At 34.7% G+C, this 15,904-nt stretch overlaps 1 long non-coding RNA gene across 1 annotated transcript; it reads left to right on the top strand.

The window, feature by feature from the left end:
* The first annotated feature begins 332 nt into the window (after positions 1-332).
* LOC116174735 lies at positions 333-1,139 on the top strand. Its single transcript, XR_004146158.1, has 3 exons — positions 333-578; positions 643-748; positions 1,024-1,139. It is a non-coding gene; the product is annotated as an uncharacterized LOC116174735 (long non-coding RNA).
* The last annotated feature ends 14,765 nt before the right edge of the window (positions 1,140-15,904 follow it).

Raw genomic sequence — 15,904 nt, 5'->3', positions numbered from 1 at the left:
TGTAAACTAGTAACATGAAGCCGTGACAATTACAGGTGACACTGTCAAAACAGTATAATTAATAATTATAGCACGGAGTGCACCGCGTCGTTTTGAAGGTTTTCTATTGGCCAGTTTGGAATTTAGCTCCAATATGGCGACCGGAACCAACGACCAATCAAAAACGAGATACCCTGTTGTCGCCACTGTCTCTATAAAGTCACTGTAGTTTCGCATTATATCATCCGCCAGTGCAGTGCGCGTCGCCTTTAATAGAACTTTACTTTAAGATGATTTTGGCAGAGCAATTTTTTTTTGTACTGCTCGAACAGAAGGTTAACCGAATTTATTTATTTATTTATTTAATATGGATATTAGACAAAAAATGAACCGCATTAACAAGTTTGGAAAATCCGGTTTTGATTTGTATTGCGATCTTTAATTTAGAACTTATTGGAAGTTTATGTGGTTTGGTCCGCGATTCGTAATTAATTTCTGGACCGTGGACGTACGCCACAATTTGGCATTAGGCGTGCAAGTTTCGTATGCAAACTGTGTTTGTAACGCGTCGATAACTGCAATTTAGGACGAGGAACAAGGTCAGTAATATGTGACATAGTCACATTTTATCTTCATTCTTTAATTGACATCTTAACCTTGCAGAAGCAAAGCAGTCCGCTTTTAGTTCGCGGTGCCTGAGAACGATGACGATTTATGGAAAATTGGTTGAGCATCTTGTGGGGGCCTGAAAGTGAATTAATCAGAAAAGGTAAGTGATAGTTATAATAAAGAACCAATGACACACGACTCAAATACAAGATTTTATCCAAAACCGCTCAATGAGCAAGTTATTAAGGTCTGATGTGTTTTCCAAAATGGGACTTATAAATTCACTACCTACGTGAAACAAATCGAAGGTCCTTAGGAGTAGGTAGTGTAATGTGTAATTTTTTCCACCAAAATTGAACGTACTCATTATTGGGCGGTTTTGGATAAAAGTTCCTAATTTATTTGCATGGATTCTAATTTCTTTATTCGTTGCAGATAATGTAGATATACCGTAGATGGGGCGAATATACTTGTAAAATCACCCTATGTCCAAAGTGCTAGTTAGTAATTCAAGTGTAATGTGATAATAAAAAATTGATTATCTAGTCTAATTAATTGCATGGGGAATTTTTGGTGCACTCTCATTTTTGAATGTTCCACTCTTGAGCGTTTACTTAACTTTTGACGATGTTCCGAGGTCAACACTGTAGGTAAACAAGTCATCGTCCATCCTTGACCATCAGCCGCAACCGCAAAAAATGTCGAAATCGAACAATTACAAGCAAGTTTTGATGTTTGGGTATTATATCATTTGAATTTTTGAAAGTAACTCAATATTTCTTAATCGTGGCAATTGTGAACTCACCACTATTTCGTACTATAATATTAACCACCCAAAGAGGGAAGTTTGCTGTAAGACAGAACTGGATTTATGGTATATAGTCCAGTATCTAATGCACTTTCCCAAGTTTCTTTAGTTTAGGCGTATTTCCTCTATGGTTTAGATAATGTTCCCACAATCATGTTTCTTTGCCTTGAATGTCACATTTACATGTAAATACGCGGTATGCAAACTTCTCATCCGGATCTAAGACCAATTGAAGTTCTAAATAATAGATACGTCATTTAATAATGTTCGAATTCAAGGTAGTTCAAGGTCCGACCTATTTTACGGAAGCTTGGTTTGTTTCTTCTTAGTACAAACACATTTTTACATATACATAAACACTTTAAAGGTTTTTTACTTTCACATTTTTTACCAAATAAAATCAGCAAGAAAATATCCCTTTGAATTTGGCAAATTGTTGTTTTGAAATTGTGGAATAAAAATTCCTTAAAGCAAAATTTTATTTTAAATCCGAACCAAATTTAATTCGATATAGGCTCTCAAATTTACAAATTACTATTAGGTAAATCAGAAATTTAAAATTGCATTCAATACGAAATCGAAACCAATCAATTCGATTCTTAATTAACTACTCGGCTCCTGTTCGTGCAAAAATTCCCGAACATCTGGCAATCGATTCGTTATTTAAGTGCGCAAAATTTGACACCACAATCTTCTCAATCCGCGCTCCTTTACTATAACTCATTTAATTAGTGCATGCTAATTTATACATACTCGAAAGGCCAAATGGAAGCTCATGAACTCTTTACATTAGTTAACTTTATGTTGCTTCGTTACAAGCCGGAAGGTTACAATAAAGATGTTACCAGATGTTTTCTTCAGGGAAATGCATCTGGAAACAAATGGAAATTATCTTGATTACAATAGGCTTGAATGAGTAAGCTAAATCGCTCTTTAACTTTAAGGGCAGATAAAGTGAAATAGATGATTGCGCATTCTAATGATATCTGTCATTCTTTTGTGAAATGGGACGCGAAGCACGACATAAACTATGGAAACGACTGCGATGGCAGAACCCAATCTTGTTATTTTTGGCATCTAATTTAAATTCGGAATTGTCGGAAACTCATTTCGGGCACTTCTCAAAGTTTCTTTAGAACCTTTTGTAAAACCCCTTTTTTTGCAAAATTTGTAGATCCTCTATATCTGTAGAAAAGCTCTGAAAGGACGTAAAATTCTTTCAAACGGCACTGAAAGTTCTGGTGGGCACCCGCCACCCAGGCACACGGGTGTTAAACTCGTAAAAAAAACTCCAGGAAACCCTGGGAACGCGGCAGAGCGCTTTGGAAAAGTTCCCAGGTGTTCTAATTGCTTTCTCCAGGGATGTTAAACGAATTCCCAGAATATTTATTAGATACATTTTGTGGAATATTATAGGTCCTTTCGTTAGCGCGTAAGTCTTTTCTAAGTTTCTTCAAAGCGTCGTAGATACTTCTATGCACTCTATCTTTAAAAAGTGTGTGTGCATTTAAGGTACTGAAGCGGATCGGATGCGTCGGACGCATTGGACGCGCCGTAAATTATTCCATTGCACTTAATGGCGCGCGTGTCTCGTGGAGTACTTTACACGAATTGTTTCGTTAGGGTGGGTACTGGAGAAAGTTAAATCATTTGGGGCAAGCCCACCTGCGCCTTGTCACAGTTCCTTTGGCATTGTATTCATCCTTCCGGCGCCATTGAAAGGAAATGAGAAAGAAAAATATAATCATAATAACACTAATAATGAGCCAGGCGTCGGGATGTGACGAACCCATCGCCCATCATCTTTTGGTGATGCAGTCAGTCATATACAGCATCATGTTGTATGCTCTCGGACTCCAGATCTCACTGATTCTCGTCTCAGTAGCAGCTCGCCTTTGGTTTGCTCCTTACACGCAGGTCTTCAAAATTATGTGCCAAATTCTTGACAACAGCTTCCTAGCTCATAAACCATTCAGAGGAGTATAGGGAAAAAACGTTTCTTACGAATGTAGAATAAAAAGCTGCTCTTCACTTGACCTTAAGGGAGAGTTATGTGAAAATGTGCATAGCATTATTAAATGGGCCCTTCTATACGAAGAATTATTACCTAAATCACTTTTTGACATCCCCGGTAGTTTCCGCAATAATCGTCTGTCTCAAGAAAAATTTGACACATTCAAATAAGATTACGCAGTACATAAAAAAATGACCGCTACCCCAATTTGCGTCGCTTATGCAATAAATCATCTCCTGAAACTGATACTTTTCTAGGCAAAAAGCTTGCTTCAAAAGTAGCGTATATAATCAGCTATTTATTTTGTTGAAGTTCACCGTATATTAAATAATAATTCTAATTAATCCGCGATAGTTCTCTCGTAAATGCCTCGAGCCGGATACTATACGCTGTTGCGACTTTTTTCACTTTTGTTTGTAGGCAGTCAAGCAACGTTGTTTCCGGTTAATACTCGTAGTGGAATGGGTAATTACTCCAAAACTTCCCTCGTGAATAAAAAATGGGGGTTACTATTTGAAAAAAACAGGTGTATGACGTCACACCGCTAAAAACTCATATATAAGATACCTTTTTCACAGTATGACATCATTTGTGCCAGAGCTGGGCAGTATTCGATTTTGTAAATACTTTTTAGTATTCAAATACTTTGTAATTAAATACTTTTATGGAAGCAGTATTTGTTTTTGTAACTCAAATACTTTCACAAATATTTAGTATTCGAATACTTCGCAAAGTATTTGGGTACTTCGTAAAGTATTCGAATACTTAACCAGAAAATTTTGGTGCGTAGAATCCAAAACAATTCGTACTTTTTCGATTAGATTTTTCAATCAATAGTTATAGACTAGAGACCAATTTCGAAAGAAAGTTCACTTTTGAAATAGTAGCCCAATCTTGGAACTGTTTGAAATTATGCATTCTACGGGCCACATTCTATAAGAAAATTTTTTTTCCGGGTCGATCTGAGACAATTTTTTTTGCGGACCTCAAAAAAAGGCAGTAATTAACCTTCCTTTTTTACCAAAAATCGACTACACCAAAATTTCTCGGGAAAACACTTTTTGTTATTAATTTTGGTGCGTAGAATCCAAAACAATTCGTACTTTTTCGATTAGATTTTTCAATCAAAAGTTATAGACTAGAAACCAATTTCGAAAGAAAGTTCAAAGGGCTGTAACTTTTGATCTAGTAGCCCAATCTTCAAACTGTTTGAAATTATGGACTCTCGATCGATCTCGATCTCAGACAAATTTTTTTCCGGCCTTAAAAAAAGGCAATACTTTTAAGTTATTCAAATATTTGAGAACAATTTAGAAATGTTTAGGGAAAGTTTCCATTGTCACAAAATCAAATATAAAAATCCGATACATCTGAATACCGAACTCGATAGTCTACGTAACTTAAAAACAATAGGGACCTTTCTTATATCCTTAAAACCATGTGTACCAATTTTCAAAGCGATCGCACGTTTTAAACAAGTTAATGCACACGGACAAACGGATGGTCAAAAATGGATCTGTTCCAAAATCGCTAGGATTAATTTCAGAAAGGCGTACGTATCATGTGCACGACGTACGATCGCTTTGAAAACTGGTACACGTATTCTTAAGGATGTAACTGGTATAAGGAAGGTCCTGGTAGGTACCTCCTATATAATAATAATAATCATAATACGCTTTTACTCCCTTTAAATTTGTATATAACAATAGAAATATAAAAAAAAACTAACCCCATACAAAGTATAACTTGATTTATAGCGCATTTTTGAAAAAAATACGCTATTATATTCGTTATTGCTGGCAGGCCGGCTGTCCGCGTGAGATCTCCACAACTACAATAGCTAGAGATTTCAAATTTTCACTAAAAGCTTCCTGCTATAGTGTAGATGTGCAGGCACTAGTCTATTTTGAGTTAGATTACTTGTGAGATCGATAATTGAAGAAAATAATTTCGATATGGGTTTCGGAGGTGCTATAATTTTACCGTTAGATAGCGCTACCAGTATAAAAACTTATTATTTACTTTGTGATTTGTTTTACAAAATGAAGACGTACCGTCAATTGAAATTAAATAAAATTAATTATTTAACGCAGCCAAAATTACTCGTGAGATCGATAATTTTAAACTTCGCTAATAAAATACTGACCTGCATTACCAAAAATGCGCTTTAATCATGCATATGCTGATTTACAACTTGTTTAAGTAGTATTAAGCCTTTTATCTAGTATACTAATTAAATTTTTAATGTATTTGAGTGACAAGTATTTGAATACTTTTTACTGTATTCGAATACTTTTCAATGTATCTGTATCTAGTATTCGCTTGTGCTGAACGTAAAAGTATTTAGTATTCAAATACCTTTGATTTGTGTAAAGTATTTACGATTTAGTATTCAAAAACTTTTTGAAAGTATTCTGCCCAGCTCTGCTTTGTGCCTAATGTACAGTGTGGTTCAAATTCGTGGCTCACCTAGATCATCGCAACGGTGAGAGATACAGTGTAATGTGATACCTGTAAACGTATCAAGTAGGTAAAGAACCTCTCAGTTCGAATAGTTTTATTACAATTATTGATTTAGGTGAAAATTACCTATGCAGGAAAGTGCAATAATGTGGTCAACAATTGCACCTTCACTGTTTCGACATATTAGATACATTTTGTAATAACTAATAAGGGCACTACAGTAGGTTAATGAGGGCAACGTTGTCCCTTTTTGATGACTAAAATACGCTTTTGAAATTACTCAAAAATCTTTAAAAATAACTGAGACATCACCCAAAAACTGAAAATGTCTAATTTTGTTTTCATTTTCTGTAGCCTAAACGGTCAGAAATGGACGGTTTCCGTTAGTACCTTCTATAGGCACTTTTTTACAGGCTACTTTCTGATGATGCTATATTGGATTTTTACGCAATGAGATAGAGGAGAAAGAAAGAAAAATACTAACAATTACAAGAAAAATTTTAAAATCAAAAGTTTTACATTCATTTCTCAACAAAACAGCCACGGTAACTAGATCTTTTTGAATAAGCTATGATTAAATGATAAATGATAAAAGATATGTAAAAATTCAATATGGCGCCTATAAGAAATAAGAAAGTGGTGGCCTGTGCCATTGTTTAAATACATGCCTGTACCTTCTACATCTAGCGTGTTATGGAAATTCTAATGCCAGATTCAGATTCTTAGAAAGAAAGTGCCCATAGAAGGTGCTAACGTGAACTGTCCATTTTCGACCGTTTAACCCAGGGAAAATGAACACGAAATTTGACATTTTCAGTTTTTCGGTGATATCTCAGTTAAAAGATATTCCAAAAATCCATTTATTAAGTTACAACTTTGCTACTATTTTACCAACCAAAAAAATTTCACTTTGGTATTTTTTCTTAGTTTCTGTATAGGTACCCTATGACCAAAATTTAAACAGAATTTTATTTTTTTTAAGTTGGTGAAAATGATCTGAAACGTCGACATTTGATGAATGTTTGATATGCCCAAAAAACAGTGTTTGCAATAGTCATCGAGCTCAAGCTAGGAAGCTAAAAAAACTAGGATGCATCTAGAGTTATTGAAATACACTATAAAAATATTTCCTTTCTATAACTTCATAAAAAGGTACCGACTTCACCAAACTGGACGATAATTTTGTGACCAGCAATTCATCAACTGATCGCCATTTAGGCGTTTTTCATTGAAATCGGCGCATCAATAGCGATTTTGATCTCTCTTGCCCAAAACGTACTTGTTCACTCGATCGTAAGGGCACATATGTAGAGGAACATCGTATCTCGTATATTATCCAAACAACGTCAAACTACGGTAAATGCGTTGTTATTTTATAATAAAGTTTTCAATCGTGGCGATTTTTTTCTTTGCACGTATTATGATAATCTCATATTCCAAACCATCCCCTTGCCGAATAAGGAGAAGGCATCATTTAAAATTAAGTAGAATTTGCGAAAAATACCCCAAGAATGAACTTGAGAACCAATACAAAAAAATAAACACCGTCCTATCTCATTAAAATATCTTTTCTAGCAATTAGATTAAAGGGCAACGAAATTGAAACATGATGCGAATAAAGAAAACGAAAATTAATACCTATATAAAAATGTTCTAGCTGTAACCACTTACAAATTCAGGGGTTTCGGATTCTGCGCTACAGTAATTGCGCCAAAAACCATTTACAACCAGTTGCAGGATAGCAACGCGCCCAATCAACAAGTCCTGCAGGAGTAGTCCTGCGGAAAACGCTTGACTGACGTCATGTCGCTCTCGGTGAAAGTAAATCAGTTCCTCCAAGTACCGAAGACAAAGGGAGAAAAAATTCTGAAAATCGAATTTAGGGGTGAGTCGAACGCTTTAGGTCCACTCAATTTATGAGCGCAATCAAACAAATTAGCGACCAAATAAATGTTCCTATGCTAGTTTGAAGGGCTAAATAATTTAAAAGTTTGTGAAAAAATTGCCACCTTTAATTTTATTTCAATTATAGTCGTGTGGTAAACTTTTGGAATTTGTAACGTCAAAAAGCGCTTAATTAAAATCTAATTAAAAAACATCCGGCGTTAAACAGACCGGGAGTTCCCTAATCTGTATCTGATAATGATAAGGTGCGCCATGTTAATTGAGTTTTGTAAAAAAGTCTTATAAGTGGAGATTTGCGGTTGGAGTTAAGATATCTTTGCTTATTAAATAATAGGGATTGTGGCAAATATTTTTGATTAGAAAACAGTTTCGTAAGTGCCTATTTGCTACACAATTTTCAGCTAGCGAAACAAAAATTTTCAGTTTCTAATTTCCTCCAGTTCCCTTAGTTTGTTAGTTGTAACCTCAATACTAGTTCAGAAGTCAAGTACACAGAAACTTTGACACTTTAACTTTCTGGAACATTTAACATTTTAGGACGCTGTAATTTAAAATTTGTAAAGGGAGCAATTTCAAAATTTGGCAATCAAAGGCTCAGTGCGTGTTCCGAATAAACCCTCTAAAAACTGAATTTCAGATCGTGCTCAAGTGCCTCGTGTGTAAATGAAATTCGACTTATTCCCTGGGATAGTATAACTTCGAGAAATTCGAGAATTGCTGTTTGCTTTTTCTTGGCATTAAACAACTTTTTTTTTTCTACCCAAAGATGTTTGAATAATGTCCAATCTACAGCTGTCGCCTTCTTGAGTGCCATTAGATTAACAAATTTTCAAATCTGAATTTACATCGAACTTCAGGCTCAATTGATTCAGACGGAATGCTCAATCCCGTAAATAACACAATGGCTTAAGGGTAGAGCGTTTGCAATTTGAAACTGTTGTAGCTTTGCTTTGAAAGGATGGTCGCGGAGAAAACAGGGTATCAAATTCGCTTCAGTGAGGATGATAGACATAATGTACAACGTGTTGGATAAATTGTCGCGATCTTACCCTCTTTAGGAGATGATTTCGGAATTAAACTTTTGCGGACTGTTAGCTAAGGACCGTCGTTTGAGAGTGCGATAAAATCTACACATTTGGAGATTTTTCGGGAAATAAAAAGTTCCTTGGGGAAAATAACGAAGGAAGTTTTAACGTCTTCAATTTAAAGTACAACTATATCATTATCGTTTATTTCAAAAGTTAATTTGTCATAGGAAATTAAATAGAACTATTTTCAGGTACCTAATTATAATAATTTTTTATGCACAGCGATATACAGTTAACTTGGTTCTTCACAGGCCGGATAGAAATTATAATTTAGAAGATCTTGCCAAATCGCCCAAATATAAAAAGTTAAATGCAAAACTTTATTACAAAAACTTGCAGTAGGTACTTTTACTAAAAGTACAAAGGTCAGATAAAACTTCGTTTGGTAGCTTTCTTATTGTAAAGTTTCACCTGAAATATCACCGAAAAAACTTTTCGTGGGATATAAAGAATCCTACTCAGACCGTATGCAAAAATGGCTTTGAATAAGTAGATATCTTCTACTAGAAGATTGGTATTTCTCAGCATAAAAAAAGGTAATTATCGGACGCTTTGACTAATGAAGGTGAGAATGGAAATTCATTCAGGTATAAAATAATTTTCCAAACCTCTCTTCTGATTCCAATTAGGTTCCAGCCAAAACTTTATTAGGGAATTAGGGAAGGTACTAAATGTACCTACCTAATAAGAAAATAAAGTTTGAGTCCAGGGAAATGTTCACGGCTAAAATTACTAAATTACACAAATTAATAGCTATTTATATATCAAGTACATAAACTGGGTCTTTATGGACGAGCCGTTTATATATTTATATATTAAGTATAAATGAGTACTATGGTGATACTTAATGCCCTAGGGCATAAAGTGGTACTTTATAAACCCGCGTATCACAGATATAAAATGTGCTATGATAGGTTAGTAAGACATAAAAAAATATAGGCATTGCATTTAAAAAACAAAAATTGCATCGATTACCGGTTAAACCGGAAATGATATCGGAAATTTAAATTTTAAAAATGCGAACGGATAGATCGTAATGTCACATATAAAAACTATTTTTCACAAGTTTTTCGTATCTCGCCAAATAAATCAGATATTCAGCTAACCCTCTTATGGACGTTTGCACCGACAAATTTAAGCAAATGTAACCGTAGCTTAAAATCCATGGCAACGATTATTGAGACAATGGTTGCCATGGATTTTAAGCTACGCTTAAGCTAAGCTCGGCTTAAATTTGTCGTTGCAAACGGGCATTATTCACATTAATTATCGCCGCGGTTTTCGAATCGAAAAAATTCCCGTTTGTCCGTCTGTCTGTCCGGCTGTCCGTCTGTCACGTCGTGCTCTACGACATCAAAGGCCAGTGCTATTGAATAAGAGCCGGATTAAAAGTCTTGTTTCCTAATGTGAGCTGAGTGGCAAAAAATAACTGTGGTACGAGTATTAATGAGTTATGACATTTCTATACCACGCTGATTCTGAGCGTATATATTAGTAACAAAGGTCTACTAATTACATATTATAAATTGTGATTGTAAGGTATTACAAAGGGAGCGTAAACATATAAAGCTCTACTGCACAAATTGTGAGACGCAGGAATTTAAAATTTTAAATAGAAGAGTAAGTATTTTATCAGTGTACCTACCATGGAATCACGTATTCTTTTTACAGTCTCTGTAGGTTGTTATTATCTAAAGAATTTAACAAGGACTTAACAATGGATTTTTCCTACAATGGAAAACTAACTTTGAAAGTTTCCATACGAGTCCACTTTGTCGTGTGACGGTTGCATATTCATAACTTTCCAACAATCTGGGAATTAAATGCGGAATTTATTAACTCTCAGACGGTAATTCTCCAACGCTGTGGTTTTGTTGGCCGAGCAAAGGCCAACGGAATTCAATCTATTTATTTGCATCAAAGTACCCACTCTACACGAGCCACAAATTAATTTCGGTAAACTAGGTACTTCAATCTTACGGCCCCCAATTGAATGAACCGCCGTCCGCCAAGTTATTATTATAAGGAACCTTTGCTACAAAAGAACGCTCTTCATTTAGTGTTATTAATAATGTATCAAGTCATTTTATATTCTTTCTTTCAAAGTGACTATTTGAAAGAAAGTTTAAACCGTTTTGAATACATAAACTGCTATTGTGATCGACAATAACATTAATCAGTTAGAAAACATTAGTTTGAGTTTATGTGTTCTATTGATTACCAATTGTATATAATTTATGGATATTTTTTATTCTAAAAGGTAATTAATACGGTTAAACGAACAAAGTAAAAGCAATCAATGTGAATTGAATATCAGGGGCTAATTAATTAGGTTAAATCTGTACTATGTTATATGGTAGAATTCAATTTTCGTAGCTCACTAAATTTATGCAAAAAAATTGCACACCGTAGCATTACGAGGTAAAATGTTAGATGGAAACTAATAAATTCAAATTTCAAGCGAGCAAGTCAGCGTAAAACCGAACCTAATAGAATGATGTAGGCGGCAGGGGTAGAGTAAGTATGTGTTTTGGTTCTAAAACCTTTGATGCTAGGTGTAGGGAAATGTGGTATCAAACCATGTAGATTTTCATGTAGATTTCGAAAATGCAATCAAATATAGGGTGTTCTATTTAAAATAACAAAGTTGCTATCCACATCCGGTAAAACCGGAAGTGAAACAATATATAATATTGGTATGCAAATTTTCATATTTAAATTATTAATGGAAGTCAAAATACTTTTAGGTAAAGGTTTGCATCAAACAGTCTTTATAGTGCATATGCATAATACAATAAACATGTGATGAATACAAATTCCAGAAGATTCTTTACAAAGGCCACTTAGAATTAACTTAATTTAATTCCGTAATAGAGAAATATCAGACCGCACGCATTAGAGCAAGTCCAAATTGAGCTAGTCAAATTCGGAAACCTTACATCCTGTAGCAAATTGTTTTTTTTTCTGCAAACTGGTAAAGTTCCCATTATAAGGTGTCCCATAATACCAAAACCGATTGCTTGGGACAGCCGCACAAAGCACGAAATTTTCCAACAGAATAATAATAATAGTTTTATTTAGTTAATCCTCAGAAAAAACAATAACAAAATTAAAACAAAACCACAATAGAAACAAAAATTTCAACCAAGGATTTTAGAAACTAAAAATTTAAACTGAAAATGCTAAAGGTAACATGGGTCAAAGTTAAGGCACAGGCGAGAATTCACCTGATTCTGTTCTTCCACTTTGCCCTCTCATTGATAAATAAACTCAAAGACGTTTTGCAATGGAATGACAGACGAAATGAAAAACACAATTACGATAACGATCGGATGATGAATTGTACTGCGATGGTTCATGGGTCAAAGATGAAATTGTGACACTATTAACTTTGACGGTCAAGCACCATTTTGTGGATGTATTTCTTAAATCGAGGTGGATCCAGTTTTTTGTACCAGTCCGGTAAAGAGTTGTATAAATTAGTTATTTGGTACGTAAAGGATCTCAATTCAATTCAATTCAATTCAATTCAATTCAATTCAATTCAATTCAATTCAATTCAATTCAATTTTATTGTTACCTTTTGACAATGGATTAACATTGTGTAAGGGCTAGTCAGGACAGTAAAAAAAATAAGATTACATAGTAACATAGCAATTTACAAAGTTTAAATTAAAAAGTAAATAAATTTATTTGCAGATGTTTACGAATTCGTCGATTTTATAGATTGCATTTTGAACTAATAATTTTTTTAATTTGAACCTGAATTCCCTGAAAGTCTTTATATTTTTCATGGTGCTGGGGAGGTTGTTGAGCTTAATGCCAATGCTATTGGGTGACTGTTGGGATACTTTGAGTTTTGATACCGGCACAGAGAAATCTCGTTGCCTTCTTGTGTTGTAATTGTGTAAGTCCCCATTGCGCACAAACTTATGCTGATTTTTATATATGTACAGTAAAACCTCACTTGCAGATGTGTTCCACACTGACTCCCTGTACTGCGCAAACGCAAGCGCGCTAAAATTTGAGTTTGCTTTAACGTGCCACCGTTTGTTTTGTTTATAATACCTGCTTACTTCTATTACAAACCAAATGTCGCTGTATTTTCGGAAAGAATATGTTCTTCTTCGGTCACTACTGTGAATTCCAGTTATAGCATTAACATTATAGCGCCAAATTGAACGCAAACCTCTACTTTAGCTATCAGTCATGATCCTTGTAGTCTGGTTTTTTGTGATTCGTTCAGCACCGGACTCTCTCTTTACCATTACTTTTACCATAGGTCAATGTTGGTCTGTAACGTTATTGCTGTAAGTAAATGTCATTAACTCTTTCTAATTAACTATTACAGTACTTACCGAAGCAGTTTCCTAATATCGCCTTTGGCATATTCTATGACCATGCACTCCAAATGTAGATAACAACAAAATTCATCTTGATAACATGGCATTTTCATATACCTTCTACATATAATAGGTAAGCAGGTAAGCTAAATTATCTTCAATTATAACGTTTGGCGGTTATGTGTATATTATTTACCCCTTACACTTGACAGCTGTACACAAATTCAAATTTTAGCGCGCTTGCGTTTGCGCAGTACAGGGAGTCAGTGTGGAACACATCTGCAAGTGTAAAACCTCCAGTACGAAAATAGACGGCAGAGTGAGAAGACCAAGCTGAATAAAGTGGGTTTTGCAGGATTCCCATTTCTTAATACCCACCAAGCAGCGCAGTATTCTTTTCTGCACCATAAACACTTTTGATGCGCATGTAGATGATCCCCAGAAAATAATGCCATAACACAATCTCGACTGAACCTCGGCATAGTAGTAGGAGAGCGTATAATGTAACCCAATCAGTTGTTTGATACTGCGAATTTGAAAACAGCAAGATTATAGTTATTTATTTAATCAGTGGGATAACGGCCTCATTAACTTACGAATGCGACAATTGCGCATATGAGGGCGTTAGCCCGAGCTATTGTAAGAGCATGAGTATGTTAATGGCCGTTAGCCCAAGTATTAAATACAACTTTTTATCTGCGACTGTTTTTCTACTGCTAAAAACGAAAAATAAATTTGATGCATTTTTTTAAATTCCAATCGAAGTAGCATAGTTAGCAGTTTTCGACGCCATAGAAACAAGAAAATCCTAACGTCAAGAAAATTTGTACGTCAAAAATTTTGCTTCTGATTTCTTTGCTTATGTCATGAGTGAGTCTGGAACTCTTCCATCAGACGTTAATGTTTACAATATATAATCTTGATAGTTGATTTTTGATCATACATTGTTTTGACAAGGGCTTATCCCACTGAGTGTGGTAATGAAGTTCTTATCCCACTGAGTGTGGTAATTAAGTTCTTATCCCACTTAAAATGACCGGGATAAGTGAGAGTTATCCTACAGGCGCAGATAAATAAAAAAAACTTTATTAAACACAGACAGTGACATTTCCAGTTGAGGTTAGCGTCGACACACATACCTAGGTATTTGGTATTTCCCTGTTTCTCTGTGTCTCTCGAATAGAGTTGTATTATGACATGGAGGAGTAAGTAAATATTTCAATCTAGGATTAGTGAAAACACTTTTTCTTATTAATTTTGGTGCGTAGAAACCAAAACAATTCGTACTTTTTCGATCAGACTTCTCAATCAAAAGTTATAGACTAGAAACCAATTTCGAAAGAAAATTCAAAGGGCTGTAACTTTTGAACTAGTAGCCCAATCTTGGAACTGTTTGAAATTATGGATTCTACAGGCCACATTCTATAAGAAAATTTTTTTCCGGGTCGATCTGAGACAATTTTTTTTCGGGCTCAAAAAAAGGCAGTGTATAACCTTCCTTTTTTACCAAAAATCGACTACACCAAAATTTCTCGGGAAAACACTTTTTCTTATTAATTTTGGTGCGTAGAATCCAAAACAATTCGTACTTTTTCGATCAGACTTCTCAATCAAAAGTTATAGACTAGAAACCAATTTCGAAAGAAAATTCAAAGGGCTGTAACTTTTGAACTAGTAGCCCAATCTTGGAACTGTTTGAAATTATGGATTCTACAGGCCACATTCTATAAGAAAATTTTTTTTCCGGGTCGATCTGAGACAATTTTTTTCGGGGCTCAAAAAAAAGGCAGTGTATAACCTTCCTTTTTTACCAAAAATCGACTGCACCAAAATTTCTCGGGAAAACACTTTTTCTTATTAATTTTGGTGCGTAGAATCCAAAACAATTCGTACTTTTTGGATCAGACTTCTCAATCAAAAGTTATAGACTAGAAACCAATTTCGAAAGAAAATTCAAAGGGCTGTAACTTTTGAACTCGTAGCCCAATCTTGGAACTGTTTGAAATTATGGATTCTACAGGCCACATTCTATAAGAAATTTTTTTTCCGGGTCGATCTGAGACAATTTTTTTTTCGGGCCTCAAAAAAGGCAGTGTATAACCTTCCTTTTTTACCAAAAATCGACTACACCAAAATTTCTCGGGAAAACACTTTTTCTTATTAATTTTGGTGCGTAGAATCCAAACAATTCGTACTTTTTCGATCAGACTTCTCAATCAAAAGTTATAGACTAGAAACCAATTTCGAAAGAAAATTCAAAGGGCTGTACCTTTTGAACTAGTAGCCCAATCTTGGAACTGTTTGAAATTATGGATTCTACAGGCCACATTCTATAAGAAAATTTTTTTCCGGGTCGATCTGAGACAATTTTTTTTTGGGCCTCAAAAAAAGGCAGTGTATAACCTTCCTTTTTTACCAAAAATCGACTACACCAAAATTTCTCGGGAAAACACTTTTTCTTATTAATTTTGGTGCGTAGAATCAAAAACAATTCGTACTTTTTCGATCAGACTTCTCAATCAAAAGTTATAGACTAGAAACCAATTTCGAAAGAAAATTCAAAGGGCTGTAACTTTTGAACTAGTAGCCCCAATCTTGGAACTGTTTGAAATTATGGATTCTACAGGCCACATTCTATAAGAAAAATTTTTTTCCGGGTCGATCTGAGACCATTTTTTTTCGGGGCTCAAAAAAA

This window comes from Photinus pyralis, unplaced genomic scaffold (assembly GCF_008802855.1).
Source record: "Photinus pyralis isolate 1611_PpyrPB1 unplaced genomic scaffold, Ppyr1.3 Ppyr1.4_LG6, whole genome shotgun sequence".
Classification (NCBI taxonomy): domain Eukaryota; kingdom Metazoa; phylum Arthropoda; class Insecta; order Coleoptera; family Lampyridae; genus Photinus; species Photinus pyralis.
This window is presented reverse-complemented; position numbering and strand designations above follow the sequence as displayed.